Source organism: Thermobia domestica, chromosome 6, assembly GCF_964235325.1.
Source record: "Thermobia domestica chromosome 6, izTheDome1.hap1.1, whole genome shotgun sequence".
Classification (NCBI taxonomy): domain Eukaryota; kingdom Metazoa; phylum Arthropoda; class Insecta; order Zygentoma; family Lepismatidae; genus Thermobia; species Thermobia domestica.
The window spans coordinates 245,731,304-245,749,321 of NC_137459.1; the positions used below are offsets into that span (position 1 = coordinate 245,731,304).

General features: G+C 37.2%; 1 protein-coding gene across 7 annotated transcripts in view; it reads left to right on the top strand.

The window, feature by feature from the left end:
- The first annotated feature begins 934 nt into the window (after positions 1–934).
- The window catches only part of LOC145688458 (uncharacterized), a 150,045-nt gene continuing 132,961 nt past the window's right edge, over positions 935–18,018 (top strand). For 4 of the 7 annotated variants that reach the window (XM_081762718.1, XM_081762719.1, XM_081762714.1 and 1 more), the window contains exon 1: positions 1,222–1,425. The gene's annotated coding sequence lies outside the window, so the exon portion shown is untranslated. Of the gene's footprint in view, positions 1,072–1,221; positions 1,426–1,445; positions 1,687–18,018 lie in introns of those variants that run through there. The other 3 variants (XM_081762715.1, XR_014131912.1, XM_081762716.1) reach the window with 3 other exon arrangements.

Sequence of the window (18,018 nt, forward strand, 5' to 3'; positions counted from 1 at the left end):
TCTTCGCGATTTTCCCGCATCATGGAGACAGGTGAATGGTACCGGTTGAAAGGCAGTTTCACTCTGAAGAAAATGATGGGGAACCATTATCCTAGGATGACTATGGATGTCCCAGGAAATTTTTACCTGAGATCCTGAAAAAATTTGTTAGTTAGGCCTATTTTTATTATTTTATGGCAGGCTTACTTTTGCACCTAGAAGATTGAAATTTTGCACAAACATTCACTCCACCGAGTAGTATTTATCAGTTTTTCAGGTCTCTTCGTTAACACAGGGAGGGTCCAGAGGGAGAAAAAGTTTTAAAAAGGGATATTTTAAATATAAAATCCCTTTCTTCGCGATTTTTCCGCCTCAGATACATGATGGAGACATGCGAATAGTACCGTTTGAAAGTCAGTTCTATTCGGAAGAGAATGATGGGCGAACCATGATTCTAGAATGAATATGGATGTCTCAAGAAACTTTTTACATGATACCAAGGTCTTTTGCGGTAATCTAGGGCATTCTGGAGATTATTGATAAATATTTCCCCCGCTTTTACTATTCAAGATAGAAGCTTGAAATTTGGTACACACATTTAGTACACCCTTTAGTATTTTTCAGTTAATTTCCAGGTCTGTGCGTTAACACCGTGGGGTCCAGGGGTCTAAAAATTTGAGAAAAAATAGAATAAAATCCCGATTTCTCTGAAAATTCCCCGCCTCAAAGACATGATAGGGAAATGTGAATGGTTGCTCTATTGCGAAAAAAGCGAGGAATGAACCATCATCCTACGATAAATAGAAATGATGCTGTAGCCCCTTGACTGAAAGTCTATAATGTACCTTTAAAAAAAAAAACAAGATCTTAAAAGGGTTAATCTACATTATCTTGGTTATGGGTTTGCAATTGTTTATCGTATACTCTACATATGACGGAGCAAAGGATACATTGTCGCGAGGTCAGTGGTTCTTAGCAACCTTGAAAATGCAGTCTAGTTATGTGAGTCTTTGGATTGTTGCTAAGATACAGCATGTAAACTGTTGATGACATACCTGCCTTTACACATTTCAGAAGAAGACAAGAATATGGGTAAGATAAAAAAGACTAATTTAATAAAATAAATTTAATAGCATGAACTAAAAATTTAAAAATGTATACTGCTACTAATTTATAGTCAATTTGAATAGGGAGGTTAAATCTGTTGCGATGTCAGATGTATCTAAATATACCAATTGTTACGCTATATTTAGCGAATGGCTAGCCAATGCCAAAGAAGTATTACTGGACACTGGTTACATTGACAAGTGACTTTCGAAAGTCGTTCGTGTAATATAGATTATGTGCATTAGTTGATCATCTTATGTTACCTAAACAGAGTGTCGTGATTGATGGGACTTAATATCTTGTGGTCTAGCAACATCGGAGCTAATTGCGTAGTTGCAGGTAGACGAAAATAGTGTTCATCGTTGATGACTCTTTTTTTTTTATTTTATTTTATTTTTTTTTTTTTATGTAGTTACATCTAATGAGCAATTGAATGGTCAAAATGAGTGATTACACTAGTTATGTTTACACCGATAATAATGGCAACAGCGTCATGTTAATGGTTTCTTTGTAGATTAATTGCAAAATTTTAATTGGAATTTGAGAAGCAGATGTTGATAGGTATTTTAAATTTAGAACAGTGGAAGGATTATAAAGAAGGTGAGTACAAACAATGAAGTGAATGTGTTTAGCCTATATTTTACTACTACAGATCTGCATGGGAACTTAAATAGATCGCTAGAAAAGAAAAAAAGAACACTAATGATCATCACTTCTATAAACAAACTAAATATTAGCTTTCATGCTATCCCAGGTGCTATTCTTTTTGAGGGGAGCCTAAATTTATAAAATCTAAGATTGAAATATGTTACTTGATTTCACAGAATGATTGTTTAATTAGTCAAAATATATCAGGATCTTACCTCTTACGTGTATAATAAAGTAGAAATACGACATGCAAACTGTGCTTTTTACGATGTAGTACCGGTATTACTTTCTAAGGAAGACATGATGAAGTGAAGTACTATGTGAAGTATATGAGAATGACAGAAGGTGATCATAAAAGTGTCAAAAAGTTGTGCGACATGCAAGACATGTATTTTTATGTCATATGAAGTGTTTTTCCACTATCCTTGCTTATACGTATACCCATCGTCGCTGACTGGTCTATAGACTACTGCGCGCTCCTGCTCTGACTCGCTTAAGTAGCATTAGTGATTTTCAGTAGCCACCTAGTATAAGTTGTTTTTTGTTTTAATGATGGTTCGTGTTTTGTGCACTGTAGCTTTTATGCCATATGTACACACGCTTTATATATGCTAGTCGACATGTACCTATCAACTCCTCCTTTAGGAAGCATTTTCTAAGGCACTAAGAGTACATTTCCTACTAACAGAAGTCAATATCTCATGCATGTAAGTATGCCTTCCTAAAATAGGATAACAGTACGATATTTGGAAAGCAATATGTTGCGTGCTTTCTCAATAGGATTGTATGAGTAATCGAAATATATCTGGATCGTACCTTATATGTGTAATAAGGTAGAGATACGAAATGCAAAATCTGGTCTTTACTACATAATAATCTGCAACGAACCCATGATGAAATAAAGTGCTATGGAAGGCAGTGTGCAAAGTAATCATAGAGGTGTCTCAAGGCTGTGCCACACGCAAGACATGCGATTTTATGAAATATGAGGTATTTTTTCACTATCGTCGTTTATGCGTATACTCGCCGTTAATGATGCACCTGCTCCCTTTAGATGTGCTACTGCGTGAACTCCCTCTGCTGCATTCCTGCCCTAACTCGGTTAGGCACTAGAGCAAGTTGTTCGTGATTTCAGCATTGCCTTTATGGCAAATGCCCAGACAATTTGATTATATTAAGCCCTCCTAAAGCCATTATGCATCCATTAATGCAATTCCTCCCTTAAAAAACACTTTCTAAAGCAGTAAGTGTGCATTTCCTTCTAGGAGAAGTTAAGAATTCTTGAATGTAAGAACGCATCCATAAAATAGGATAGAGCGTTTTCTTTGAATTAGTGCCCTTTGCTTGTGAATATGTATTTACGAGGAAAATAACTCCTGTGGGTTATAGGATGCTTGTTGGGTGGATATGGCCAAGTTCCCAAATTCAACCCTCCATGTCTTCTAAGCAAAAAGAAAAAATGAAATGAAATTTTTGAGTTTTACGTCCCACGCTTATGCCGGTTAGGCTAAAGGAGACGGTGATGATGAGTAATGAATGAAATGGTGGAATGAAGAAAGTGGGAGGAAACGGGAGAACCCACGCACACGGTGTTTGTCCACCACAAAGTTCACTTGGCGGGAGCAGGGTTTGAACCCGAGAACCCTAGCACCAGAGGTGAACGCTCTACCACAGAGCCACCGCGGCTCCTCTAAGCAAAAAGAGGTCCTGCTGTCCTGTGAAATACCTTTTAAGGTGTAAATACTATTTTGTCAATTTAGTCAGACTATTCGTTTTTATGAAACAGATTTACAGTAATTATGACCAGTTATTATTGTAACAGGTGTAATCTAAGTGCATACGTCACTAAACATGCATAATCTTTAATCCCAATAATGTAGAGCTCCTCCGTGGCTAAGTGGTTAGCGTACGCGCCTTTGGCGTGGGAGACCCGGGTTCGATTCCCGGCGGGAGCTCATGTGGTTCGGATTCCACGTTAATCAGTAGGTCCACGTCTCATATAGCCTCGCTGCTGAAAGGGGCGCTAAACTAAAATCAACTCAACTCAACCCAATAATGTAGGACAGATTTCTCTGGTAAGTTGAATTACCTTTACTCTCATAACTTTAAGTAGGTTTCGTGTGGTTGAAATTGGCTGATGTGGATAAACTGTATACATTTTACTGTATTTTTAAGCAAATTGTGTTTTTCCAGTTAGCAAAATTAAGGCAGAAAGTATTGCTATATACAATACTATTAGTTCCCTGAAGAGTTAATTTATTAAGGCACCATTATTATAACTCAGTAAACCTAACCTAAACTAAGTTTACCTTGTTAAACATTTATTTCTCGTATAGTATAAATGAATAATTAGCTATATGCCTGTTGTTCTGTATGGTTGCGAAACATGGTCGCTTTCCCTGAGGAAAGAACGCAAACTGAAAGTATTTGAGAACAAGATCCTGAGACGGATATTTGGACCTAAGGAAAACGGGAATGGGAAATGGCGGAAACTACATAATTTATACCGTTTACCAAACATTGTTAGGGCCATCAAGTCAAGGAGGTTCAGGTGGCCAGGTCGTGTAGCCAGAATGGAAGTAAGTAGAAGCGCTTTCAAGGTTTTAACTAGAAGTTAACTGAAAACGACCATTAGGAAGACCTAGGCGCAGATGGGAGGACAATATTAAGATGAATCTCGCAGAAATAGGAATACAAACTAGAAACTGGATCCACTTGGCTAAGGACAGAAGTGAGTGGAGAGCTGTTGTGAATGTTGCATTGAACCTCCGGGTTCCATAGGCCATAGAGTTAGTTATTTTATGATATAAATGTTAGCTGTTAAGAGATGTAATTGCAACGAGCGATTTACTTAAAGTAAGTATTCATAGAGGAATTTCAAAAATGTATTTATACTGTTATTATAGAACTTCGTATTTATTATTAAGCTGCGCACTTTTCGCTCTTTGTGGTGGTGCTCGAACTTTTGAAGTGATATTATTTCCACCTAGTCCGTTAGGATTTTCTAAATTTTTACCACAAAACGAGGGTTGGCAAAAACCATAGTTTTTATTGAAAGGAACAAAAAATCAGTTTTTTTTTTTTTTTTTTTTTGTTTAAATAATTTACACTATGTATTTATATTAGATGTGTACAGAAATTAGTTTGTTTCGTCTTGGTGTTATTATGCAACAACAAGGTTATGCTGTAATGAGTTACACAAGCTTAAAGCGAAATCCACACCGTCTCTCGGCTTACATCCAAGAGAAATGGTCCATTTCGACAAGAAATCGAGACTAATTGGTCACAAATACGATTGCCGACTCACTTACAAAGCACTCAGGATAAAAATGCGTTGTACTGATGTTCACACAGGCCTACTTGTTAATATAATTGTCAACAATCATTTTAGAAGGAGAAAAAGATAAACAGTTACACAAGTAAAAACATTATACAGAATTATATATAAATCGGGAAACTCCCGCCGTAGCCATTGGGAAAGTCCTGTTATTACTTTAAATGTATTTGTATGTAAAATTTTTAAGGTCAACGTATCATAATCACTACGCTAAAACTGAGGTATTAAATTACAAATTTGGTATGTAGATATCATTCAATAAAATTAAAACAGTCAGATCCAAGCTGATGTTGGAAGCTACGTATGCAGTTGATAAATTTTGCCAATTTCTATCAACATATTTAAGCAACCTTGGCTTCTTTATAAAACAACAGGCATTCAGGCAAGTAGAAATATATAATTTGGTTTCTTTTCATATGTTGAGGTTTAACATCCTTATGGAATAGCAAGGTTATCACGGAGAAGACTCGCTTAAAGGAACACCTCGAATCGCTATTTAGTTTACACTTGAAAGATGGGTTGCGGTTCGACCGAGAATTGAACACGGGACCCCTTGATTAAAAGGTAAAAATTAGATAAACGTAATGCCAATGGTTTGATATGTGGAGACGTCACCACGAAGTTCACACGATTTAGAGCATTTTTTTTTTCGTTGTTTAAACTTTTTTAACAGCTGGTTTAAACCAGCCAACTCTGCACAAAACCCAAGTGGATTTTCAGTTTGGGGGACAGAAATGACACAAGTACTCCGAAAATAAGTGGGTTGTTGAACTACTGAAATGTCTATGGAAGTTAAAAACTTAGTAATGAAGATGACAGGTTGACAGAGGATATTGTTGTGGTACGGTATCCGAAGTATCTGTAATGTTTTACCACACGCGAATTACTTTTTTCTTTATTTTGCTACTCCTGGGAGAACCTCAATGTCATTCAGTGATCATCCTTCGGAATTTCTCACTCGTTCCATGTTTTCATTTGTTTTAGACACGAAAGATCTTCCAAGGCGGATCTTATCTTTAACAGCATTAGGGTCCTCTGACCTTATGTCCTTAATAGAACAGTCTTCATACTCGCATTTCACCTTCCCGAAAGTTTCTGTTGCATTTTCCCCGAGCTACACAACATATTGTTTCTAGTTGCGTTGCTCCATTTCCATGGCAGACTGTTGCGACAATGTGTGAAAAAAAACACACTTAGGGTATCTGCTAGTTTGAAATTCTTGAAAGCCTTGAAGTCAGGGAATTTGAAATTTTCTGGCAAAGCCAGGGAGTTACATAAAAGAGTAAACCCATTAACTGACTCACTGATCCACTCATCAGCAGATATCCGAAACTGTTAGGCTTATAACCTTGAAATTTGTATAAATGTTCTACCTGGACCCTAAACTGTAGATAAGGTAAGATGCTTTGAAATGCGGTATTTGAGGAAGAACGATGGGAGTTCAAATAAATTTTTGCTGTTTGTCACATCTCCAAAACTATTAATCGTAGAATCTTCAAATTTTGTATAACTTTTCTCTAGCACCCTAGACCATGGTTTCATCCTTTGTGAAGTTGCGTACTTTACGCCCCCTTCCGTGCTGTTTGTTGCTCTGACCCGTTTTACGATTTCAGATACAGCATTGATATCTCATATTTCCATTAATAATAATAATAATCTCACAAATTTATATTTATTTCCATCAAAACTTCTGCATAAGATCATAGTGCATTATTACTTTTTACAAGCTTTGTTCATAATGGAACCACAGTGCTTACCAAATAGATATTTTGTGTTTGTTCGGTGTTTAATTGAACGCCTCTTTGTAACTTTCGTAATATATGTAATTACGAACATAGTTTATTTCTGCCAGTAACTTGCACCTCCCTTACTTTCTTTTTACCACTCCCTCAGAGGGCGTGACACACAGATTGGGAACCACTGCCCTACACACTAAATAAGGTAAGGTTTTAGGTATTTCATATCCCGAGGGAGGATGGGAGGCTTAAATGATTTTCTTGTGCGCCAAATCACCGAAACTGTAAGGCATAGAACTTTGAAATTTTGTAGAAATGTTCTCCTTCCACCTTATTCTGTAAATAAAATGAAGTTACGTTAATTGCATATTCGTAGAGGTGTAGGGCTTAAATAGTTTTTATTATTATTATTATTATTAATGTTTGTGCTATGCATTTTAACCAAAGTAACCAAATCTCAAGTTAGGCTATGATCCAGCCATGTAGCAAAAATTATCAAATTCGGTCCAGCGGTCTAGGGGGAGTTCGCGCACAAGCATCTTACATTAATTTTTCTCTGCATAGATGCCCCCGTTTTCTTAAAACGAGAATTTTCGATAACGCTGAAACATGGGTCCTATTATTTTAGAAAAATGATTTTGTACCAAGTTTTATCTTTCTAAGTTGAGAGGATCGTGAGATACTAAATTTTCTCATAAATTTTGAATCCCATCTCGCTGCTCCCTTAAGATATTCATTTCAATCAAAGTAACATGATGGAAACCTAGGTTGCACCACGGTCCTCTCATGCACCAAAAGTCATCAAAATCGGTCCAGCGGTCTATGAGGAGTTCGCGCGATCCCAACCTCCGCCAAGTGAACTTTGTGGTGGACAAACACCGTGTGCTGCGTGGGTTTTTTCGGTGTTCTCCCGTTTCCTCCCACTTTCTTCATTCCACCATTTCATTCATTACTCATCATCACCGTCTCCTTTAGCCTAACTGGCATAACGTGGGACGTAAAAACTCAAAGATTTTTTTCAAAGATTTTGAGGAGTTCGCGGATAAACATAGTTGCATTGATGTTTAGACTTTCAAATCATGCTGTGCATAAGTGTCAGAAGTCTTATAGAACATCTTTGTCCGTCTGTTGATAGTTATCACAGCAACAATGGTAAAAGATATCGAGATGCCGTTTTCTGCAATCGATTCAGCGTCCCATGGATAGGTAATATCTCCTGTGTTACAAATTGGAAGTGGTTCAAATTAGCCATTTCCGGTTTCAACGATTATCACCATAAGAATGAAAACTGTAACAGATAGCAATAAGTTTTTTTTTTTTATATATATATATATATATATATATAAACTATTTAACGTTTCAAGAGAACATAATATGACTATCTACAACACTAACGGAAGTGGTTCAAATTTACTATTTCTTTTGGTTACAATAAGGTTTCAACGTTTATCGCCTGAGAACAAAAACGGTAACAGATGCTGAGAAGCTATTTTTCGTAAACGATTTATCGTCTCAGGACAACATATCATGACTAATTAAAACACTACAGAAATCGAAAGTGGTTCAAATTTACTCTTACTTCCGGTTTCAATACTGATTTCTGTAGAGCGAAAACGATAAATGCTATTAAGATGCAGTTTTTGCAATCTATTCAGCGTCCTTCACTTTCCGGCTTTCAAACGGAGGACAGAGCATAACTTAGATTAAACGGCGCTTATTTTGAGAATCACATACAATAAATCACACTTGTAAGAAGCAACTTGAAAAAAAAAAAAAAAAAAAAAAAGGTTCCACTTTGCGACAACACGCATCTTTCAATAAGAAAGAAAAAATCTCGTACATTGATAGAAATCTTATTTGCTGCCTGTGGCTTAAAAATTACAGTCGACACTGATTTCAAGCTTATGGGTGGCTATTACGTCATTGTTTAAGCGAATAGCGAATCACTGAAACTATTTGTCAAATTTCTCAAACAAGTAGGTAAACACAATTTCATTCTAATGTCAAAACCTAAGTCTTTTGTAGTGGCTGGTTGAAATGTCCCATATACGTCATAATTTTGACAATTATTTTATTTTTCTTTTCTGAAAAACAAATGTTAAAAAAAAGTCCCACGAAGTAGAATTATTGGTTGCAACTCCCAATAGAAGGCCATGAGAGGAGGTTGATTGGCCTACCGTGCAAAATGCTATAGTCTCATTATTTTTCTGCCATACCTTGTACATATACATCGCGTATATCAAATAGAAACTAAGCTTTATTCATTAGCATTGGCCAAATATGTGTTATATGCTTCTTTTTCAAGTAAATACTACAAAAATTCCAGTCAAGTTGTAAATGGCATGTAGTTTGCGAAGTGAGTGACACCATGAGGCGAAGTTTTCAACAGTTAGTTCAAATTCACTATAGAGAACGTAAAGCAAAACACTGGCTGATCAATATATTCAGCTGTGCCAGTGGTAAAGACCTTGTAATTAAAATACCCATTGAATGCATTCAATGTAAATCTTTCCCCTCGATTCCGAGTAAGGAAGATGTGTTAGTAGCAACTGTTTGTAATTAAAGGTTATATACAAAAATTGAGCATAGGGATACGTATTTTTATATTTCCGGAATGATTTGAGATATTGAATTGCTATGAACGATATGATTAGATGTCATACTTATTTACGAACGTTTTCCTATTTGTTGGAAATCCGTCATATAATAGCAATAGTATTTACAGCTCAGGTTCTAATGAAGTGAGTGAAATAAATGCTGAAGATTATCGTTCCAATTGGAATGTCCTTTCTTGTCCAAAATTGAGCATAAATGTCATCGAGACCGTCACCTATCAGCGTAGGGATTTCGAAAACTATGGATTCGACACTAATCTTGGTCATTTTGGACATTTTATTTTTCATCCCTTCTCGCTACCCATGCCAATGGGGGTGAACGTGGGCTTAAATGGAATCAGGAATGTTAGTATTCGTTTCAGTTACTCGAAAACTATGAATTCGACACTAATATCGGTCGTTTTTGTTTATTTTTATATGTCATCTACCCAGCCCTAGGGTTCTTACCTCGCTGGATTTGAACATGGATTTAAGGAACATCGATATTCTCAGTATTCATCTCAGTGACCTCTGAAACTATGGGTATGACATTAGTATTGGTCGTTTTCGATTATTATTACATGCCATCCCTTCTCACCTCATGGATGATGGAGATATCTTACCCTACTGGAAGCTGGACTATAGTTAGATAAGAATTCCATGACCTAAATGCCATATTTCGCTCTGAAATTCACCATCAAGATGGATGGAGCACATGTTTTACGAATTAAAGCTAACATGAAGAATATAGTATTTGAGGGCAATTTTAGAGGCCATTTAACTTTATTTTAACATTTGAGTTATCGACATTTTTTCTTCTCTAGATCATTTTAGTTTGTCATCCGTATTTCATTTCTAAGAGCTTAGTACTCTAGCTTCTAGCGCAAAAGTTACACTTATGTTTTTTTTATATATATCCGTCAAAGCGTATGTTTTTCAATATATCCGTCAAACTGTAGTTCCACATGTCTGTTATACTGTAGCTGTGCAACGATTTAGCAATAATTTTCCGGATACAACCTTGAATACTAATTTATACAAATAATCAGTAGCGGATTTAGAAAAATACTTTGGGAGTGGTTTCTCTGATTGTTTTGTTTTCTAAAATGTCCTAATTTTATTTGGGAGGAGCTTGAAGTTTATGAGTACAAGCATAACTAATATTTCGTTTAGTTTATATATTTAGCGATAATCTTCCGGATACAACCTTGAAGATCATTTTATACTGAGAATCAGTGGCGGATTTAGAAAAGTATTTTGGGAGGAGTTTTTCTTACTAATGTTTAGTTTTTCTAAACATTCATAATTTTTATTTGACGGGAGCTTAAAGTTTATGAGTAAAGGCATAACTAATAGATGTTTCGTTTGTTTTAGACATTCCCTAATTTTATGGAACAGGCTTCAGTCTGAAAGACCGCCCCCCTAACCTTCGCAAAACTGTCACTACTGATAATTAGTAATAATAACGATTTAAAAACAATAAGAAAGGAAGTCGGCCAACTCACAGTACACGCACTATTTCTACTTCACAGATGGAATGAAGAAATGCTTTGTCAGAATGGTCGAATGCAAGATTGAATCCCGGACTTCCCGATAGAAGCGCAAAAGCTCCACTCAGTCATGTTTGTTGTGCAGTTGTATTTATCTTAACTTAAATATAGTCTTTTTTATGGTGGTGGTGGAGGGGGGAGGAGAGTTCCGTAATGATATGAAGGGTGTGAGCCAAGAACATGGTAACCAACAAATTTTCAATTGTTGAGTTATGCAGCACTGCATAACTCAACAACGCATACCGCTTCTTTAATCATTCATGTATAGTCTTATGTGAAAAATCAGCTTTCTGACTTTCAAAATGGATTGTGCAGCAGAAAATCTCTAATTTCTTAAAATAGTAAAATTGTGGGTTACCATGTTCTTGCCTCACACCCTTCATATGTTGAATCCCTTTTGTTAAAAATTCAGAAAACTTGAGGACTGAGTAAACCGTGATGGTGGTTATTTAAAACTGTAGAATTTCAACAATATACAGAACCAAAAGCTCTAGATGTGCAGCCTTTAAGTGTATCATATAAATCTAAGTATTTCTCTTATGTTTAATTTTATTTTGTTCCAAAAAGAGGGCATGGAATATTTTGAAGTAAAAATACTACATAGAATTTTGTAAAGAAGTATTTACTTTTAGGGTTGGCTGGTTTACACCAGTTTTTTTTTTTTTTTTTTTTTAAACAACTGGTTTAAACCAAAAAATAAAAAGAACGAAAAATGCGAATCGTGTGAACTTCAGGGTGACGTTTCCACACATCAAACTATCTGCATTAGTTTTATTTCCTTTTCGCCTTTTAACCAAGGTGTACCATGTTCAGTTCTCGGTTGAAGCACAACCCTTCTTTCATGCGTAAACAAAGTAGCTGTTCGGATGTAACTTTAAGCGAAAGTCTTCTCCTTGATAACCTCGGTATTACGTAAGGATGTTAAGCCTGAACATACGAAACGAAACCAAATTGTATATTTCTGCATGCCTGAATGCCTGTTGTTTTATAAAGAAGCCAAGGTTGCTTAAATATATTGATATAAATTGGCAGAATTTATCGATTGCCTACGTAGCTTCCAACATTAGCTTCGATTGTACTTTCAATGATATGTACGTACTAAATTTGTAATTTAATACCTCAGTTTTAGCGTACTGATTATGATATATTGGCCCTTAAATTTTACATGCAAAGCAATAACAGGATTTTTTCGTTATTGTTTTACATTTAGAGTAATGACGGGATTTTCCCGATGGCTAGGGCGGGAGTTTCCCAATTTAAGAAATTTACCGACCGGACTTCTTTAAGCTTATGTGACCTCTTCCAGCATAACCCCGCTGTTGCATAACAATACCAAGGCGAAACAAACTTATTTGTCAATATGTAATATAAATACATAAAGCAAAATATCTAAGCCCAAGAAAACCTGGTTTAAACCAAAAAAAAAAAAAACTAGTTTAACCCCCCCCCCCCCCCGCAAAAAAAACGGGTTTTTGGCATTTTCAAAAACAGCCATGGTTCTTGCCAACCCTGCTTACTTTTCTATATAGGAGGTTAAAAGAATTCTTATTATATACATTGGTTAATCCTTTGGAATTCATGTAAATATGTTGAGAAGTAAAATTGTTTGAAATATCTTTTCGAAATTCATGGTTAATTTTCGAGGTTTTATATTATTATCGACATCAACTACTAATTAAATGACTTTTTGTGTTATAGAGAAGCTAAACAAAATCTACTTTATGAATTTAAAGCAGAATTTTGAAAAAAGCCCAAAATTTCCCAAGCAAAAAAGCGAAGCAGAAAAAACAGAGTTTTTTTTTCCCAAGAAATCCGGTTTTTTTCCGAGCCCTTGCATCTCTATTTCATGGGCACAAAATGTGAACCCCCACCGTTCTGGATGGGGTCAGCATAGGGACGTGAAACTTCTGGCAAAACATTCTTGTCGAGATCTTTCCAACGAGAAGATTTAATGAATTGTATCCCGAACTTACTAGAAAAAAATCATCAGTATGTGCGCCAACTTGTGAACAAGTTTCGTGAAACACAAAGCGTAATGGACCGACCTCGTTAAATTGGCCTTCAGTCCGAAATTTCATTTCACCGCCATTTTAGATTTCGGCAACCTAGCAAATCCAGAACTTGAAACTTTCGGTCTTTTTGAGTTATCTCATACTTGCAGTCGTTTCAAAGAGACAGTGGGTGGCAACGGACTTTATGGACACCCTATATATATATAAACATAGGGTGTTAATGAACTATACCGACAAACTGCAAGAGATGATTCCTCACATCAAAATAAGAGAAAAGGTTGATATGAAGCTATGGCGAAAAGTGCATAGTTTCAGAGCTAGAGCTGTCCAAAATCGCGGAAAAGCTTAATTTCAATAGGCCCTATTCCGAATTCCAGAAACTGGATAGTGGTTTTTATCAGCGTAAAGGAAGCCATGCATACACAATCCAAAAGTGCATATTTCATCAATAGATGTAGAGGGTATTCCCTACAGGGTGTAATTCACAGATATGCTCTCAATAGAGTTTTCAGATATATCCTGATTTCAAGGAGGATACAAAGTCGGCAAGAGGTAAGCCTTGACAACAATGGATACCTAATGCTTCAAAGGGAAGGCGGAAGTGTTGGGAACCAGCAGCTCCATGTTTTTTACGTTCGGAATAACGTGTGATAATATGCATTTCGTCACGGTATATTTCACGTTTTCTTCAGTTATAAGCGTGAAAGAAAACATCGCAGCTTTTGTTTTCCCTAATACGAGAGACCGTGCTGCTGACGATCCTTAACACTTGCGACAACGCGCCAAAGGATTCCGTGTTCACTACTATCAAGGCTTATCGTTTACCTACTTTGGACCAATCATGAAGTCAGAGTATATCTCAAAATTCGGTTGATAGCATGTCTGGAAATTTCACCCTGCAGAGAATACTCTGTACACTCATTGAACATTAATGAAATATGCAGCTTTGGATTGCGTATGCATGACTTCCTTTACGCTGATAAGGACCACAATCTCTTAAATTCGAAATAGGGCCTCTTGAAATTTGGCTTTTTCGCGATTTTGGACAGCTCTAGCTCTAAAATTATGCATGTGTACATATGAACTTTTTCTCTTATTTTGATGTAGGAATCACCTCTTACAATTTGTTGGTATAGTTTATCAACATCCTATATATATATATATATATATATATATATATATATATATATATATATATATATATATATATATATACACTTGTGTCCAAAAAGATAGCAGAATCCTAGTCCACATAGACCAAACATACCTGAATGATCCTAGGCATCCAAAACGTGGATATCTGCGTGAAAAAAGTGTGCAAGGGAAGAAGAAAACAGTCAACAAATTTATTTGACAAAACTCACCATAGTTGAAAATGAACCAATGTGTGTGGCGAGAAATCTAATGAGTTTGTGGTGGATCAAGAGCATCAGTAAGGCGTGTGATCACCCCGCGCGGCTACACAGGGTGCACAACGTCGTTCCATGCTTCCGATCACTTCATTGATGAGGTCCATCGGTATGCTTGGCCACCCCGCCCGAAGGGCAATACACAGGTCCGGAATCTTTCGTGGTGGGGGCTGTCGGGCTGCAATCCGCCTTACAAATGCATCCCAGATATGTTCTGTTGGATTCATGTCTGTGGACCGTGCAGGCCACGGCATGCGTCGAATATCTTCCTCTTCAAAAAAAAAATCATCCACCACACCTGGTGCCATGAATATGAATGATAGTCCAACTTCACCCCGAAACAGTCTCACATAAGGTTCCAGCACCTCATCACGGTACCTTTGGCCAGTCAAAGTACCGCCCTGAACGACGTGTAGGTCAGTACGGCCATTGAGCATGATACCCGCCCAAACCATCACACCCCACCACCAAATTGGTCCCTTTCAATGATGTTCTACGGGTTGTAGCGCATCGCCTGTTCTCTCCATATCAGTGTCCGTCGAGAATCTGACTGCAAGCTGAATCGCAACTCATATGAGAACAGAACATGACCCCACTGTTCCGTGGTCCAGTGCCTGTGTTCTTGGCTTCACCTCAAGCGGGCTCCGCGCTGCACACGAGAGAGAGGGACGCGCACGACAGGGCGTCTTGCGTAAAGACCAACCTCAAGCAGTCGCCGGTACACCGTTTGTCTTGAAACACGTGCTCCTGTAGCAGCAGCAAGCTCTGGTGACAGTTGCTGTGCTGACATCGACCGAGTCCGACGTTCTCTTACCGACAGATACTGGTCCTTTCGGGAGTTTGAGACTCTTGGGCTACCTGGAATTGGTGCACGTGCGATGTTGCCGGTGAGTTGAAACCTGTGCCACAGCCGTGAGATCACACTTTGTGGTACATGCAGTGTTCTGGATACCTCCGTTTGTGTTTGCCTAGCTTCCAGCCGTCCGATTATCCTGCCCCGAAAGACAGAGTCTAATGTGGGTCCTCGTGGCATGTTGAAGCCTTCACGACACACTAACATTAGTGCCAACACGTCTGCTTTGCACACGACTCAGCAGGTATGCTGTTATTAGCTCTTCTTCAGGCATTTCTCTTTCCTCCCTCCAGCAGCCCTTGTATGACCTTCAGCACGCTTTCTTCTGTGTGGCAAGGTCAGTTCTGATCGCACTGTTCTATGACGGCTATATGCCGCTGTTCCCATTGTGTGTTCCCACGTTTTCCAATTTTTCTTATGCTATTTTTTTGGACACCAGTGTATATATATATATAGGTTGAAACTGCATAGTAATTTATATTGGTTTACGTATGTTACATAAATTTGTATTAGCAGAGCTATGTTTAGAGTATTTGACAAGCTTTAAAAACTTGCAGTTTTCTCTTCCTTTCCCAATGGCTTTGGATTAAATAAATATTTATCCTAATTGAGACAAGGAGAGAGATTTTCAAATCAAATCAGAAGTAGTCAGTTCATTGCCTGTTGATTTATGAAGTTCAGAATCTTGAACAATGCAATGCCGATCAAGCTAGTCTGTAAGGTCGAGGTACAACTTGTATTATGTGAATCCGTTAGCCTTTTTGTCTCTGGCACTTTCTCAGTTTCGAGGGATTATAGTTGTGAAAAGTATGGTAAGGTTTCAGGCATCACTTTCAAATTATTTGCAGCAAATTTAGAAGCTTTCACATACTATGGTTCTTTTATCTATCATCATCTCTTAGAAATTACCTGCTTTAATGTCGTCCTCGTCCATCAATTGAAATATTCTTTTCCTCCTCTACCTTTTATCAGGGTGCACGGTTGCTCAGTGGTAGAGCGTTCACATCTGGTGTGAGGAATCCCTGGTTCGATTCCAAGCCATGTGAATTTGTGATTGATAGAATCGTGCCCGTGGGTTTTCTCGAGGTTCTCTCATTTCCTGCTCCCTCATTCTCATTTCGCCAATTTTTCCATGAACATTCTTTTCATTTATCAGCCGTTTCCTTTAGCCCAAAAAGCATAATTCTGGACATAAAACTAAAATATTTAATTTCATTTTCATGCTGTTTTCCTTCTATCATACCAATTTGTCACATACCTAAAAGTAGGGTGACCATAAAATTTTCAGCTGAAAACGAGACCGGTTCCGGCTTTTTAAAAATCATGAGAAATAAGAAACATGCCAGTGCGTAAATTAGTTCCTGTTTACCTTAGCAATACCTACTACATTTATATTGTAATATGGCATAATATATATAAGCTATAAAACATAAACAGGTTTTAACTTACGATATAGTAGGACATGATGCTTCCTGCATTTGGTCCTTTGCGCTAGCTTGAATCATTGATGTTACGTTGGCTGACAAGTTGACTCTTGAACTGAAGAATGGCAGAAGTATTTCTCAGAAGAACCTATCTTGACTATAACTTTATTCTTCGCCAGTCTTTCATAAAATTCAGTGCAGTTTTGTGTGAAGTTTACCCGTACCAGTAACATAGGTTTCATTGTTGCAACATGTAAGAAATATTTTTCGCTTGTCCATATGTTATTCATGATTAAAAAAAAACACGCTCGACGGGAGTGGATTACCAGGCAGGAACAACACCATTCCTGCTGCTTTCAATATAATACCAAACTTTGTTTTCCTGTCCTAATTTACCAAAAACTTGTACCCATCATTCCGACAAGGAAACATTGCTTTCTTTCCAATTTTTTTCGAGTTGTGTTTCAATTTCTTTTGCACACTGTCACTGAACAAATAGTCGTGTCTCATCGTCCGGACCAGACAGCAAATTTCCTTTTACCAGTTTATTAGAAATGCTATGTTGAATATCCGACCAACAGCGTGTATTCTGCAGGAGAACTCGTTGAAAATTTTCAGCTCCACCATTGATATTTTCCCACTTTTCAAGGTATTTCACGCATGTGCTGTAAAAAATGCCAACAGTAACTAAGAAATAATTAGTCTTGATATCGCCAGAATTCTCCAAGTACTGCAAACGGCCTACAACCTGCGAAGTGAGAAACCTTTTTCCCTTTCTTGACACTGGCTTCTTCTTTAATGAAGAAATATAGCACGAAGCCTCTGTTCCTGTTATGTTATCTCTCTCTATCAATCGAATTGTGTCTTGATATACCTGAATTCGATCAGTCAAAAACATTAAGTAGAGTTCAAAATTGGAATCAGTAAATATGCTTTTTAAAACAACGGGAGGCTTTTCTTGCGAAAGAAAATAGGAATGCAACCCAGGAAGTATATCTATAATTCTTTTTAGTTACCTAATGACCTATAGAATTGATTTAGAAAAGGCTTTTGACCAGGTGAATTGAGAATTGTTGCTAGGAGTTCTAAAGAAGATTGGGTTGGAATGGAAAGATCGAAGACTCATGAGAAACATTTGAACCAACAAGTAAGTGTTAGGATAAGGGAAGAACTGACGGAAGAGAATGCAGTTGGAAGGAGAATTCGAGAAGGATGCTGTCTCTCGCCAATACTATTTAATATTTATCTAGAAGAGATAGTGAACAAGAATTTTAGGAATGATCCAAAAAAATGGATCAAAAGATAGAGATCTTGGCCAAGAATTTTAAAAATGATCCAAAAAATGCATATAAAGATTGCAATCTTGGCC